General features: G+C 46.8%; 1 protein-coding gene across 5 annotated transcripts in view; it reads right to left on the reverse strand.

Annotated features, from left to right (window-relative positions):
• Nucleotides 1-14,792, reverse strand: part of SEMA4A (semaphorin 4A) — a 108,051-nt gene that overhangs the window by 57,801 nt on the left and 35,458 nt on the right. Inside the window, exon 1 of one of the 5 annotated variants that reach the window (XM_048512974.1) lies at nt 12,242-12,678. The exons of the other annotated variants lie outside the window; for them this stretch is intronic. The gene's annotated coding sequence lies outside the window, so the exon portion shown is untranslated. Of the gene's footprint in view, nt 1-12,241; nt 12,679-14,792 lie in introns of those variants that run through there. 5 annotated transcript variants of the gene reach the window in all.

The raw sequence follows: 14,792 nt of genomic DNA on the forward strand, positions 1-14,792 counted from the left end.
TTCTGACAGTGCAAGCCACCAGCTTTCCTATGCTTGCCATCAATAAATGAGAATTCTGCTTTCGAAGTATTGATTCCTTCATTGATCAAGTCTGGGGGTGTGACACTCTACTGCCTGAGGCTGAGCAACCACAGACATGCCAAGTTTTCCAAGGTGACAGAGTGATTTGTCCGTTTATATCCAATAACGGACAAGGCCTGGCATGCTAACAGAAGAAACCACGCACACACACACCCCTACACACACCTAGCAGTCACCAACAAACTCCTCACGGTGCTCAGTCAACCAAGACTGAGCAATGAAAACACCTGTCAAATGTTGGTGTTGCCAAGTTGTGGAGTCAGATACCAACAAAGAAGTGAACGCCAGTAAACAGTCTGGGAGGCTTTCAGTAAAACAAAACAGATCATCTGCCTCAAGTCGCCTTGGCTTTGAGCAAGAACCCTCTTTCAACATATCTCAGGAAATCCCAGAGTAGATGTGAGTTATGTGCCCTGGAGTGCCTTTTGACTTATGGTGTCTCTTGGGCCGTCAAGTGACTTCTGACTTATGGTGTCCCTATGAAATAATGGCTTCTGAACAGCCTTCCTCAGGTCTTGCAAGCTGAAGGTATACTGAAAAGTATATCTGGAACACAATATATACAGCTGGGTCATTGTGGGGCAGCCGGGGGGGGGGGGCACACAAACTCTTAGGCGACTATGTGACCCACACAAACAGGTTCTCGGTGACGCTTCTTTAGAAAACCCAAGATGACTCCCTAGTGCCATCTCTCAGACACACAACCCCAGTTTCCCCTTTTTTAAAAACTATCTTGGATTTAGCAGACTGGCGACAGGGGTCTGCCACCTGCGGCTCTTCAGGTGTTCATGGACTACAAATCCCATCAGCCCCTGCCAGCCCTATGGATCTGTAGTCCATGAACATCTGGAGAGGCGTAGGTTGCAGACCCCTGCCCATTAGAACCAGTCTAGGGAGCAATAAGGCTCATCCAGACTGCCTCCTAGCCAAGAAGGAATGCTTCGTCCCGAGAATACGGATGAGACAAGAGAATCTTCCTATATCGCCCAAGTCAAGGGAGATTTCTTTGCTAATGGGGTTTCCTTGCGAAAACACCCATAAGATCTGGAGCCGACACCATGGCAGCATCTACGCAACAGGACAATGAAGGGTGAGAGAGTCAGAATGTAATATATATTTCGACAGTGGAATGCACTACCTCGGGGTGTGGTGGAGTCTCCCCTCCTTTGGAGACAGGCTGGATGGCCATCTGACAGGAGTGCTTTGATCGTGTGTTCCTGCATTGCTACCCTGGACTTCCCAAGTGGTCTCCCATCCCAGTGCTAACCAGGGCCGACTCTGCTTAGCTTCCAATATCTAATGAGATCAGCCATCCAACTGAGGGCTACTTGTAACTAACTTACCAACTATTTTCCCCAATGGTTTTTTAACAGATAGCTGCCACCAAGAGAACATTTATAACGGGGAGACTAGGATTTGGGGAGGGGGGCTATTTTCATTTATTCCCCTCATGTCAGTTTCCCGCGGAAAGTTCAGACATCACCGTAACTGCTTTTATCCACACTGGGCAAAACATACAGTGTTTAATGTATTGCCGAAGGCTTTTACAGCCGGAATCACTTGGGTGCTGTGTGGTTTCCGGGCTGTATGGCCGTTTTTCTAGCAGCATTCTCTCCTGACATTTCGCCTGCATCTGTGACTGGCATCTTCAGAGGATCCTACTATCAGATGCAGGCGAAATGTCAGAAGAGAATGCTGCTAGAACACGGCCATACAGCCCGGAAACCACACAGCACCCAAACATATAGTGTTTGTCCTTTCTCCCCTTTTCCTTAAAAGTAGCTGAAGTGGTAGTGGCAATTTTTGGTGGGAAAACAGTACAAGGAGAGAGTTAAGTAGATCCATTCCTCTCTCTGGGTCTTCTGCCTGCAGTCAACCCCCCAGCAACATGGCTATACGTTGCCAAACTACAAAGTGATGGCAGGGGCGTACTGCCCAAGGGGACATATGGGGTCAAATGTCCCCAGGCTACGGCCACTTAGTCATGTGGGGGGCAGAAAATTGCCCCCTAAACCCACCCTCCTTCCTCCCAGGTCCATACACTTTCAAGACAAGTGAGTTGGCGCATGTTCTATAATGTGATGGTGACTTTGAGATGACCTGGTGCAAAAAAAGTTGTTTGGTCGTGGTAGGGGAGGGTGGCCACCCATACCGGGAAAGGGGAGGGGGGGCTCAGATTTTGCATCGGTTGACATTTTCCCTAGATACGCCTCTGAGTGATGGGAATTGTTGTAATGGAACCACATCTCAGGTGTATTTCCAACCTGGCCATCATCCAGATGATCTAGACTGCCACATCGTTGAAGATCAGCTGGGTAACAGTCAGGTTATTAGCAGTGGTGGGATTCAAATAATTTAACAACTGGTTGTTTACAAGCACCATTTTAACAACCGGTTCTGCCAAAGTGGTGCGAACCTGCTGAATCCCACCACTGGTTATTACCGTTTCCCTGAAAATAAGACATCCCCTGAGAATAAGACGTAGTAGAGGTTTTACTGAAGTGCTAAATATAAAGCATCCCCCGAAAGTAAGACGTAGCAAAGATTTTGTTTGGAAGAATGCTCGTCGAACAGAACTCCAGAGCATGCAGTTGTGGAGCGGAAAAATAAGACATCCCCTGAAAATAAGACATAGCACATATTTGGGAGCAAAAATTAATATAAGACACGGTCTTATTTTTGGGGAAACACGGTAGTCTCTGAGGTTCCAGAGAAAACATATTATCTCCATTCATCCACCCAGAGCTCAGGGTATAGGGATCAGCTGAAGGGCAGGGGGAGGGGGAACCACTGGCCATTTTCAGAGTGACCTCTTAGTGCTGGCAGATGTGGTGAGATTCTTGCACAGAGAGCCAGACCAGCAAAGGCCGCTCCTTACGTTCTTGCACAACAGTTGCGTTTCCGGATCACTTAACACAGATCAGCGACGCCTTAACTGTTGAGAGATCCTGCAATTTACACAATTAGAAATTGCTGTATAAATCCCACGCCTTGAGGAGGGCCGTAGAGATTCTAGGGGGAGGAAAGGCAGCGGTCTATGCAAAGCTAAAGTTAGCCCATCCCAGAGACAGAACTGCTGGCCAAACAGGCCTGGCAGATTTCTGAAGCAGAAGCAAACAGAGCCGCCGACTCTGGGCTGAGTTGGGCCTCCGCAGGCAACAACCGTCGTATCATTTTGCGGTCAGTTCCACAGAGATAGAACTCTGCTCAGTCTTCTCTGCAAATAAAATTGGTGTGTGAATTCAGTTTCCTTCTGTTCGCTTTATCTAATCAAACGCTCTCTCTTCCTGCTCTAGACGAGTTCTTCCCAAGGACATCACTGGCTCCCTGCCTGTCGCCTGCCGTAACCTTCCCTCTTGTTCATGTGCTCCATCTGTGACAATTCTGCTCTGTCTCTGCAAGAGGCCCGCTCCCACTGAGATCCTCTTTTGTTGCAATTCCTCGCAAACAGGGACACGCACTGCAATCCCCAGGATTCAAAACCCAACCTGGAGCCTCTTGTTTGCTATGCATGCCATTTTGCAATGCAAATAAGAGACCTATGCTGGGTCGGAGCCTGGCTGGGGCCATGGGCGGCCATGCTTAAATCCAGACTGGAATTCAGATGCTGTGCATCAGAGGGTGTAACTACATGATTAGTAAATCGTTGGGGACAATGGGGTGACAGGGATAGGCAAATGATGGTACTTCCGACATACAACCAGAAGTGATGTAATCACATAGGGCCGTGGTGGCGAACCTTTGGCACTCCAGATGTTATGGACTACAATTCCCATCAGCCCCTGCCAGGATGGCCAATTGGCCATGCTGGCAGGGGCTGATGGGAATTGTAGTCCATAACATCTGGAGTGCCAAAGGTTCGCCACCACTGACATAGGGAGATGCTCCAAAATTCACCCCAAAACCACAGAATTTTGCCCGGATGTGACGACATCAGAAAACTGGAAGTGATGTAATCGCACGGGGAGATGCTCTAAAATTCACCCCAAAACCACAGAATTTTGCAAGGATGTGACGACATCACTTCCAGTTTTGTGGCAGAAGAAAAGTGAAGTGCAGGCACGTACCATGTTTAACCACCGTCCCACCCCCTCAACCTGTGAAGCGCCAGGACAGAACCGAGGGCAGCTGGGAGGTCTCCTTTGTAGTGGGAGACCTGGTCCCCCCATACATATTATTTGCTGGTCTGTGTCATGTTCTCTCAGCCAGATGTGTGCTTGGAGCTCCATGTTAATATGTAAAATCTCAAGCGCATAAGGGCTCAATCTGAATCAGGAAAAGGGGGCTTGCCTTGACCCATTCCATCATGCCATCTGCCCAACATATAAGGGCCCTGCTGTTTGTCCCATTTTTTAAACAAATGTGGAGCTCAAAAAGAGAGAGTAAACTGGCTAGAACTTATACAGAGAGTCTGCAACAGGCTTATAATAGTTTTTAAAGAAGAGAGAGGTTTGTATTGGTGAAGAAGAAGAAGAAGAGTTTGGATTTAAACTCTACCTTTCTCTCCTGGATTTAAACTCTACTCTTCTTCTTCTTCTGTAAGGGGACTCAAGGTGGCTTACAAGCTCCTTTCCCTTCCTCTCCCCACAACAGACACATTGTGAAGTAGGTGGGGCTGAGAGAGTTCTGAGAGAACTGTGTCTAGCCAGGGGTCTGCAACCTGCGGCTCTCCAGATGTTCATGGACTACAAATCCCATCAGCCCCTGCCAGCATGGCCAATTGGACATTTTACAGCCAGAATCAACTGGGCTTGTCAAGCTGCTTGGCCGTGGTCTGGTATTTTTTCTCCTACCCTTTTGCCAGCATCTATGGCTGTCGATGTGTTTGCAACACATTTTGCTTTTATATACCTCTGAAGATGCCAGCCATAGATGTGGGCAAAATGTTAGGAGCAAAAACTGCCAAATCACAGCCAGACAGCCTGGGAAACGCACAATAACAAGAGAGGTTTCTATCCTAAGGAGTTCACAGTATAAATGGGGGAATGAGAGCTGAATTATTAGCAAGGGAGTCAGAGCAGATATGATTTAGAACTTACATGAGATTTAAATTGCCTTTGTTGTGAATGTGTGTTTACAGACACGGGAGAGGTGTGGGAATGAACACTTCGGGTAAACTGGACCGTGAGCCGGGAATCTTCCAGCCTTACTGGTGCTTTTCTGAGGAAGCTGCTAGAAACTTAATTCCCAGGTGCACAGGGCCTGATCAGAACTGTGTAATGCAGTGGCTATATTAGAGTTTTGGACTAGCTAGGGTCAAGGAGACTTGGGTTCAAATTCCCACTCTGTCGTGGAGGTTTCCAGGAGACCATGGGCTGGTAAACCTCGCACAGCAGCTGCGAGAACAGAATGGAGGACAATGAGGTAAGCTGCTTTGGGCCCCATGAGGAAAATGTTGAGTTATAAATGAAGTAAATAAATAAATATATCATGCCACCTTGAGCCAAGAGGTAAGTCTTGGTATAAATACTTCAATAGACTAATAAATAAAAAACAAAATAAAAACAATCAATTAAAGCCAGCCATTGAACACCCTAGCAAAAATCTGCTGAAAAAACCTCAGCCTAGAAGCAGCCTATAAGAACAGCTGAGAAAAACCCACAGCCCTTTCATTAGAAGCCTGAATAAAAAAGAAATGTACCTGGTACATACTGGTAAGAGGCCAGATGAGATTTAGGGCTTTGTACTTTCAGCACCCCACCAATGTTGAAGTATCTTCTATAGGAGCAGGAGTGGCATAGGAGGTCAAGAGCTCGTGTATCTAATCTGGAGAATCGGGTTTGATTCCCAGCTCTGCTGCCTGAGCTGTGGAGGCTTATCTGGGGAATTCAGATTAGCCTGTACACTCCCACGCACGCCAGCTGGGTGACCTTGGGCTAGTCACAGCTTCTCGGAGCTCTCTCAGCCCCACCTACCTCACAGGGTGTTTGTTGTGTGGGGGGAAGGGCAAGGGGATTGTAAGCCCCTTTGAGTCTCCTGCAGGAGAGAAAGGGGGGATATAAATCCAAACTCTTCTTCTATATAAGAATGCTGAGATGTTGACATAGATAGGGAAGAGGCGTAGCAGTTTGCATTTAGATCCCACTTTTCTCTACCTTAAGGAGTCTCAAAGCAGCCTTAGGGAGTCTCAAAACAAACTCCCCCTCTTCCTCTCTCTACAGCAGACACCTTGTGAAGGAACAAGGGCTGACAGAGTTCTGAGAAAACAGTGACTGGCCCAAGGTCACCCAGCAGGCTTCATGTGGAGGAGTAAGGAATCAAACCCGGTTCTCCACTCCAGATTAAAGTCCTCTGCTCCTAACCACTACGCCACACTGGCTCTTCAACACTACACCATGCCGAGAACCTAGCACCCTGCTAGAGCAGACCAAATTTCCATACAGTCCAGCATCCTGCCTACCACCATGACTGGCCAAATGGTCCCGAGAAGCACACCTTCCATTTTTTGTCCCTGGGCAATTCTTATAATAATAGGAATAATAGTTATCCTCCTCCATTAATTTCTCTTGTCTATTTTTAAAGCCAGCTAAGTTTGTGGTCATGGCCTACATCCTCGGGCAGTCAATTCCATCTGGTTAATTACGTATTGTCCAAGGACATTTTTCCTTTTGACTGTCCAGATCCGGCGCCCGTCAACCCGAATTCCAGAAAGGGAGAAAAATGTTTAACAGCTTGTTTTATACCCAGCCTAGTTAGATAAACCTCAATACTTTTTAGGGTTTCCTTATAAGGACAATGCTCAACCCCCTTAACCCACATTTCAGTGGACCTCTTCCGTGGCATTTCTTTTAAAAAAACAGACGCAATATCATAACGACAGTCAAGGTTGTATCAAAAGAAAAGACTATACACAATAAACAATCAATGTTGATAGCAACAGACCACTGAATGGTGGTCACTGCCATCATAATAAACCTTATGTTTTACGCTAAGATATCTGACACAATATTTAATAAACATAACAATGTCATACAATATTATATGATAAATTATGATAAAACGGCACAGATAAAAAGCTTATAATGGTAATTACTATTATAAACTTCTAAAAAATTCTTCCAGAATATTGAACATTGGATTCACACATTATAATCATCTATCCAAGATACATGTGTGCCATTTCTTGATTAATGGTATCCTTTTCGACCAGAGCTGCGCACACCATTTGAAATGCAACTGCACAAGGGAGGTATGTTATATGGTAATAAGGTGGCCGTTCAATTTTCAGTCTTTCCCTCAGAGACCAGGACACAGAGTAATGGATTCAAGTGTAGGAAAAGAGATTCCACCTAAACATTAGGAAGAACTTTCTGACTGTCAGGGCTGTTCGACAGTGGAATTCACTGCCTCCAAGAGTGGTGGAATCTCCTTTGGAGGTTTTTAAACTGAGGCTGGATGGCCATCTGTCAGGAGTGCTTTGATTGGTGTGTTCCTGCATTGCAGGGGGTTGGACTTGATGGCCCTTGGGGTCCCTTCCAACTCTATGATTCTACGATTCCCTAAAAATCCTTAGCCTGGCACTGACCTTTCTCAACACTGCTTGCACACTGAGTTTTTAGCGAGCTGTGTGACACAACCCAAGTACCTCTTTCCTGGTGAGTCATTGCCAGTTTAGATCCCATCAGCATACATATGATTTTTTGCTCTTTTACATACAGCAAATAGTTGTGTTCCATGCTGCACGTAGACCTAGTGTGGCCTTGGTGCTAAATTAAGAGTTAACTTGGGAGGAGTGGCGGACGGAGAAGGCTGGAAGGTCACTTGCTTCCCCGGCTCCAGCTGCCAAACTCAGACCAAGCCCGTCTTTGTGATTCTCAAAGTTGTGTGTTCAAAGTTCATCAGCAGTTGCTTTTAACCAAAACACACACGCTGGCAGGCGAAAGAAGCAGGGAACAGAAAGTATTTCTAACAAGCATCTGCGATGGGTCGCTCCCTCACCCCCCCTCCAATGATGCCCCATGATTCCTTTATTTCACAACATCACAGTACCAGTTGGAGAAGACAAAGCAGAAATTGGTGCTCTGCAAGCGATTTGCCAATCCGGGAATGTCTAGCCCCGAAAAGCTGGGGACAGGAGCGCCTGGAAGAGAAATCTGCACACTTTCTGCCCGTCTGTCCAATAATCACAAAATTATCGAACAGATGGCCAGAAAATGTGGTTGTACCGAGAAGTGGCATGTGGCGTGGGGGGGGTGGGGGTGTTGGAGTATAGGGAGACAAAGAAAGAAAGAGAGTCTTTGCACCCGGCCCGTTTACACCAAGGAGCCGAAGAGATCTGCGCACAAGAGAGGAAAGAGGGCAGGGATTATCATATGCATGAGATCACGGTTGTATTCTGCACTAATCTGGAACAGTTAACAACCTTACGATCATTAACGCTGATTGAAATTTTTTGTAGTCGTCGTTAAATGTGCGAGAAATAAGGGAAGAAAAAGGGGGTTGGAGAGAGAGAGAGATTTACATCCTGACCTGAAGGTGTTTGCTGGGACGCAAGTTCCAGCTATTGCCACAGAAATCGCTTCCAACTAGATATGCTAAGGAACTGCATTCTGAAGTCAGCGTGCTGCACAGACAATCGTTGCGCAAGAGAACGGAAGGAACGACTTTCCAAAGAAAAATGACATGAAGGCCTGGCTTGATAAGACGGAAACAGGCTTGTGGTGTAATTAGTCAACTTCAACAAGCATTTGTGGTCTTGTCAATTTAATGGCAAAGGAAGATAGAAAGACAGGAAGGAAGGAAGAGGAATTGTTTGACTGAGTTCCATGTGCAGAGGGCAATTTTTCTATCTCTCCCCTCCTGCAGGAACAAAATTTGGGGAAACATTTCAGGCCTCCACAGGAGGGTGAGGTTGGAAAATTGAGCTCTGTGAGCTCCTGCACCCCTCAAAATATTTGTTTGATTTTTACACCACTCCCCTGTTGCCACAGTCTCAGAACAGTTTCTAACATGAATTTACAATAAATATATATGTACTACTTTGTACAATTCCCTGTTTTATTGTGAGTAAAGTGCCATCACTTATGCTGCAGTGGTGGCAAACCTATGGCACTCCAGATGTTCATGGACTACAATTCCCAATTGGCCATGCCAGCAGGGGCTGATGGGAATTGTAGTCCATGAACACCTGGAGTGCCTTAGGTTCGCCACTATGGACTTATGGCGACCCAGTAGCCTGTTTGAATAGCTCACAAGAAACAAGCAGCTGGGAAGTGAGTAAATTCACGGGAAGTCCCTTTCCTTATGCACACACTGTTTCTGTGTGGGCTTCGCAGCAGATGCAGTAATTTCAGTGGAGGAGTAGGATCCTGGGAGACCTGGGTTCAAATCTCAACCCGTACCACAGAAGCTCGCTGGGTGATGTCGGGCCCCGTCACAAACTCTCAGTCTGGCAAACCTCACAGGGTTGAACTGTGGAACAGCAGAGGGGGGAGAAGAATTTTCTAAACTATTTTCAGTCCCGACTGGGAGAAAAGCAGGATATAAATAAAATGCAAAATTCCAATGCAGACTTGAGATCCCACTTCACACCAGGCACACAGGGGGTTGCTGCAATGAATAAGTAAAAGGTGACATGGAAAGTCATATCCCAAACATGCGGAGGTACTCCAAGGAACCACAACAGTCCGCTGCTCCCTGGTAGACATCCACTGCATGTTTTCACTGCATGTTTTGTACTGCATACATCAACACACTACTCATGTTTCACTAGCAGAATGGGCAGGCTCTCTTCTGAGGAACCTTTCGGCACACCTGCGCATTGCATGATTCCACAGCGAATAACATCACGCATGTCTGAAAATATTCATGCACTTAATCTATACCGTACCATGATCCTCTGAAGATGCCAGCCACAGATGCAGGCGAAACGTCAGGAGAGAATGCTGCTAGAACACGGCCATACAGCCCGGAAACCACACAGCACCCAAATATACTGTACCTTTATCCCCAATGGGGACCCAAAAAGGCTTGCGCTGGGGTCCAGGGTTCTCTTGGCCAACAGCAGCAAGAAAGAAGAAGGAAACCACGGACAGAGGTCAAATTCAGCAAATACCGTTAAAGGAGGAGTCAAAATGCCTTCCTAAAGAGTGCCACTTTGGCCAGACACTGAAACACCACCAGGGAAGGTGACAGATGGGTTTGCTTGAGAAGTGAATTCTACAGTCTTGGTCTTGTTTATTCCACATGGCCACCAACTGGACCTCCTATAGAAATGCCACAAGGATGAGGGCCTCGGAGCTGGGACTTAAGAAAGTAGCAAGTCAACATGGAAGTCAGTGGTCCTTGAGGTATCCTGGGCCTATAGAAGAAGAAGATTTGGGTTTATATCCCCCTTTCTCTCCTGTAAGGAGACTCAAAGGGGCTTACAACCTCCTTTCCCTCCCCCCCCCCCCCACAACAAACACCCTGTGCGGTGGGTGGGGCTGAGAGAGCTTCAAAAAGCTGTGACTAGCCCAAGGTCACCCAGCTGGTGTGTGTTGGAGTGCGCAGGCTAATCTGAATTCCCCAGATAAGCCTCCACAGCTCAAGCGGCAGAGCAGGGAATCAAACCCGGTTCCTCCAGATTAGAGTACACCTGCTCTTAACCACTACGCCACTGCTGCTCCTCCAGTTAGCTTTGGACTTTAAGGGTCAAAAAGGGTCAGAATTCAATTGGGCCCGGAAACAAAATGGCAGACAATGAAGATGATAGAGAACTGGCACAGAATGTTCTATACAACTTGTCCCAGTTAGGAATCTCATTCAGGGTCAAATATGGTTTCCAGGTAGACTCCAAAGGACGATGCATATAGAGAGTATTACAGTTGTCAAGATTGGATGTAAGTAAGGTGTGAATAATTACAATTAGTTGATCCCCAGTCTGATGCAAGTCCATCCACTTAAGTGGGAGACTCTTATCTGGTGAACTGGATGTAATTCCCCACCCTTACACATGAAGTCTGTTGGGTGACAATAGGCTTGTCATAGTTATTCAGAACTCTCGCAGCTTCACCTACCACACAAGGTGCCTGTTGGGGGAGGGGAAGGAGTTTGTAAGCAGCTCTGACACTCCTTACAGGAGAGACAGGTGAGATATAAATCCAAACTCCTCTTCTTCTTCATCTTTAGCTTTCACCCAAGGCTGCACGGGATTAGCCTCCTTGGCCAAGGGGGCAGGGCCGACTCCAACAGATGGTGAGATAATTTGTGTGAAGCCAAGAATGTCAGAGGGCTCAGATCTACCACTACTGTTTTGCACAGAACACACAAGAAGGTTAGACAGGGCAAATTTTGTTTCTGGGGCCCATTGCATTATGCTGCCTGGGGCTTATGGGACTCATAGTCCATGAACATCTGGAGGGCCACAGCTGGACACCCCGGGCTACCTTACTAGCACACCTACATTCCTAAAGTGAGCACTGCAAAATTAATTCTGAGCACCCACTTATCCTTTCCTTGCCTGATGCCAACTACAAATGCTCCTGAAATTCTCCACATCCAAACTTTCCACTTGATTTTGCAATTCCAAATCATCCCATCTTATTTCTGTAGCAGAACTGAGGCATTAAACGTGCTTAGGTCCTGTCCCCCCCAAACTGCACAAAATATCCTGTGGCTTTGGTTCCTTCTCTTGGTCTTTCCTTTTGCCCTCCCTAAGGTTCATACATGCACTGATGAAAGATGCAGAAAAGAAACACGTCTATAAATCCTCACGTATCGAGGTTTCTTTTCCAAGGGGCTTCCCCACTTTCAGAAGCGCACATGTGCCTTGGAAAAACAAAACAAAAGCTCCACCTATCTACAGTCATACTGGCTTTTTGGCAGCGTTCTCTCCTTGGGCATGTGTGTATCAGTAACGTGGCAGCGATACAACAAAACTGCAGGAGCTGGACGCAAACAGAGCATGCTGGAATTCTGGGAGACATTTCATCCTTTAAACCAGAACCCAGGTCGTATGTTCCAGAGAGAAATGAATGAAAACAGATCTGCAGGATGCACCCCTTTACAAGCCCAGATACAACTTCCAAACAACAAAGGACCGCATGGGGTGAAACCTGACCCTTTGCTACTTCCAAACAGAAGTTAACAACCTCCCCACTCTCCACAAACTCAACCCTGGCAGCTTGGCAGGACAGACATGGGGCGAAAACGCCTCGCAGATTGCAGAAGGTGGCATTACCTTTCCAGTGGGATGAAGGTGCCAACATGAATTCCCAGGCATTGTGATTTTTGGCGCCGATGAGCCCTCAGCTATGAATTTCTTCGTCCTCGGAGCATAACGGCGCCCCGCGGCTGGTCGGAGAAAAGGTCTCCGTTTTACAGCTATGCCAGTCGGATTCCCAGCCAACTCTTGGAGGAGGGGGCTCCACGCACAGAAGTTCTCTCAGCCGTAATGCTACCTGGCAGCTCTTCCGCTCCAAAACCCGCTCCCAAACTCAGGTTTCTTTCTCTGCAGACGGCTTCTGGGTCGAAAGAAAACCCCGCTCCTGCCCTAGCTAAAACTGGAAGCTGCCCAGAGGGCTCTTCCCCGAGAGAGGGGAAGGGAATAGTAAACGCGGCTTGTCACTTGCTGTGAGTCAGGGAACCAGAAAGTCCACCTCATCCTTGCTCCTTGGCGAAATGACAGAGCTGCGAGTCCGAACACATCCGAAATCTCTTCTCCTAGCAAGGCAGGACCTGTCTGTGGAGGTGGTATGTTTTATAAGCAAACAGTTTAGTCCCCCATTCGGGGTTGCACACTTGAGGCTTTAGAAGGAGGGGGTTAAAATGTTGCTGGGGGTGGGGGGAGGCCGTGGCAAACCAGAACTTCACTTTGTCCACTCTGGGAAGTTATAGGTCTTACAACTGTAGAATTCCCTTCTCCCTGCAGGTCCACCAAAGTCCAAAACTCAAGTGCCATTCAGAAGGGTCGTAAAAACTTCCCTATGCAGCCAGGAACTAGATACAATCAAACGTATGAAGTTTTACTTCTTTCTATACTCATTTGGTATCTGATGAAGGAAGCGTTGGATATCTGGGAAATCTTGGTCTTTAAGGTGCTACTGAATTTCAATCTTGCTCTTGTATTTGTGGGTTGTTTTTTTAATGAACCACTTGGGCCCTCTGCTTCTCGCTGCTACCATCATAAATCTTTCTGAACTTCATAAATCTTTCTGCATGGCATATCCACAGGGCACAGTTTTTATACACAATTCACGTGCCATTCATCTGCCTAGTGTACATCATTTCTAAGCACCGGATTTCTCAAATAACACCACCAGCGTGCACACGTTTTACAGAGGAGTGGGATTTAGCACAGTAAAATGACAAAAGGAAAGAATGGTTTCATTCCCACAATTTCTTTGGTATTTTGGTATTACGAGAATAATACCAAAAGACAGCAAAGCTGAGATAATGCTAAGAAGACAAAAGACAGCAATGTTAAGAAAAGTCTGGACACAGTGCATAACACACTTCTCCCTGTGATACACCTTTGAAGATGCCAGCCACAGATGTAGGAGAAACGTTAGGAACAAGATCCACCAGACCACGGCCACCCAGCCCAGAGAGCCCACAACCACCAGCTAAGAAAAGTCGTTTGCAGCAGGAAAAGCGGAAGACATAACAACATGAGATGAAGTGACTCAGTAAAGGAAGTCATGACCGGATGTTTTGGAGGTCACTGATTCATAGTGTCACCATAAGTCTGATTGCATCATGACGCGCACAGAAAAACAAAATGGGGGAGGGGGAGCGTTAAGGTCCCACCAGCAGGAATTATAAATTCAATCCTGGTGCACAGCTGGGCTACCCAGATCGTTCACCTTGCCCCATTTCTGTATTTCGCAGACATGTCCAGAAATTCGACAGATGAAGCTCAGCATGCAAATTAAATGACCGACCAAGTTTCACCCACTTAATTTCTACATGCACTGAGGGGCTGGAAAAGGCACCAGAGCAGTGAAGTCATCAGCAATCCTATATATTAGCACTAGCATAAGTTACCCACCAAGGGAATTCTAATTTCTATTAACAATGTGGTCAATTTAAAAAAAATACAGGATCCATTTCACTACTTTCTGGAAGGGAAAGAAAGTCTGATTTCACTGTGCTGAATGACTGTGTTCCAAAAAAAGGATTACAATGTTCCTCTCCCTCTACGCAATTAACTACCTTCAAACCCAAATTCCTCTCACAGACAAATGTTGACAGAGAAAAACCAAGATCAGGTTCAGATACAAGGAACAGTATTCAGTAGGAGTGAAAATGGTAGGATGTTGTAGTCAAACACAATCAAGAGTTATGTGGGATCTCAAAAACACACCCAGTTACCACCACTGTGGGGGGTTCCAGTGCGAGTTCTAGACTCCAACTGCTCCTTCCACAAGGTAAAGAGAAAGTCTTGGCTATCTTTCACCTCACTGGACCACGAGGTGCTTCAAAAGAACCCTCTGTTCTTTTGAAGAGACACCTCTGTTGTGGAAGGATGCAGGATGTGCAACCAGAGGTGGGATACAGCAGGTTCTCACAGGTTCCTTAGGTTACTAATTATTTGTGTGTGCCGAGAGGGGCTTACTAATTGGTGATTTTGCCACGTGATTTTTGCCTTAGTTACGCCCCTCCTCTGCTCCTCAGCAGTAGCGTGCAGAACTTGAAGCAGTCTAGCAGGAGGTGCACCGGCGTGTGTGGCAGCCTGCGCCTGCGTGCATTCGTTTCCCGCCCAAGGACCGGCGCAGCAGCTGCGTCCTTGC

Source organism: Sphaerodactylus townsendi, linkage group LG01 (assembly GCF_021028975.2).
Source record: "Sphaerodactylus townsendi isolate TG3544 linkage group LG01, MPM_Stown_v2.3, whole genome shotgun sequence".
Taxonomy (NCBI): domain Eukaryota; kingdom Metazoa; phylum Chordata; class Lepidosauria; order Squamata; family Sphaerodactylidae; genus Sphaerodactylus; species Sphaerodactylus townsendi.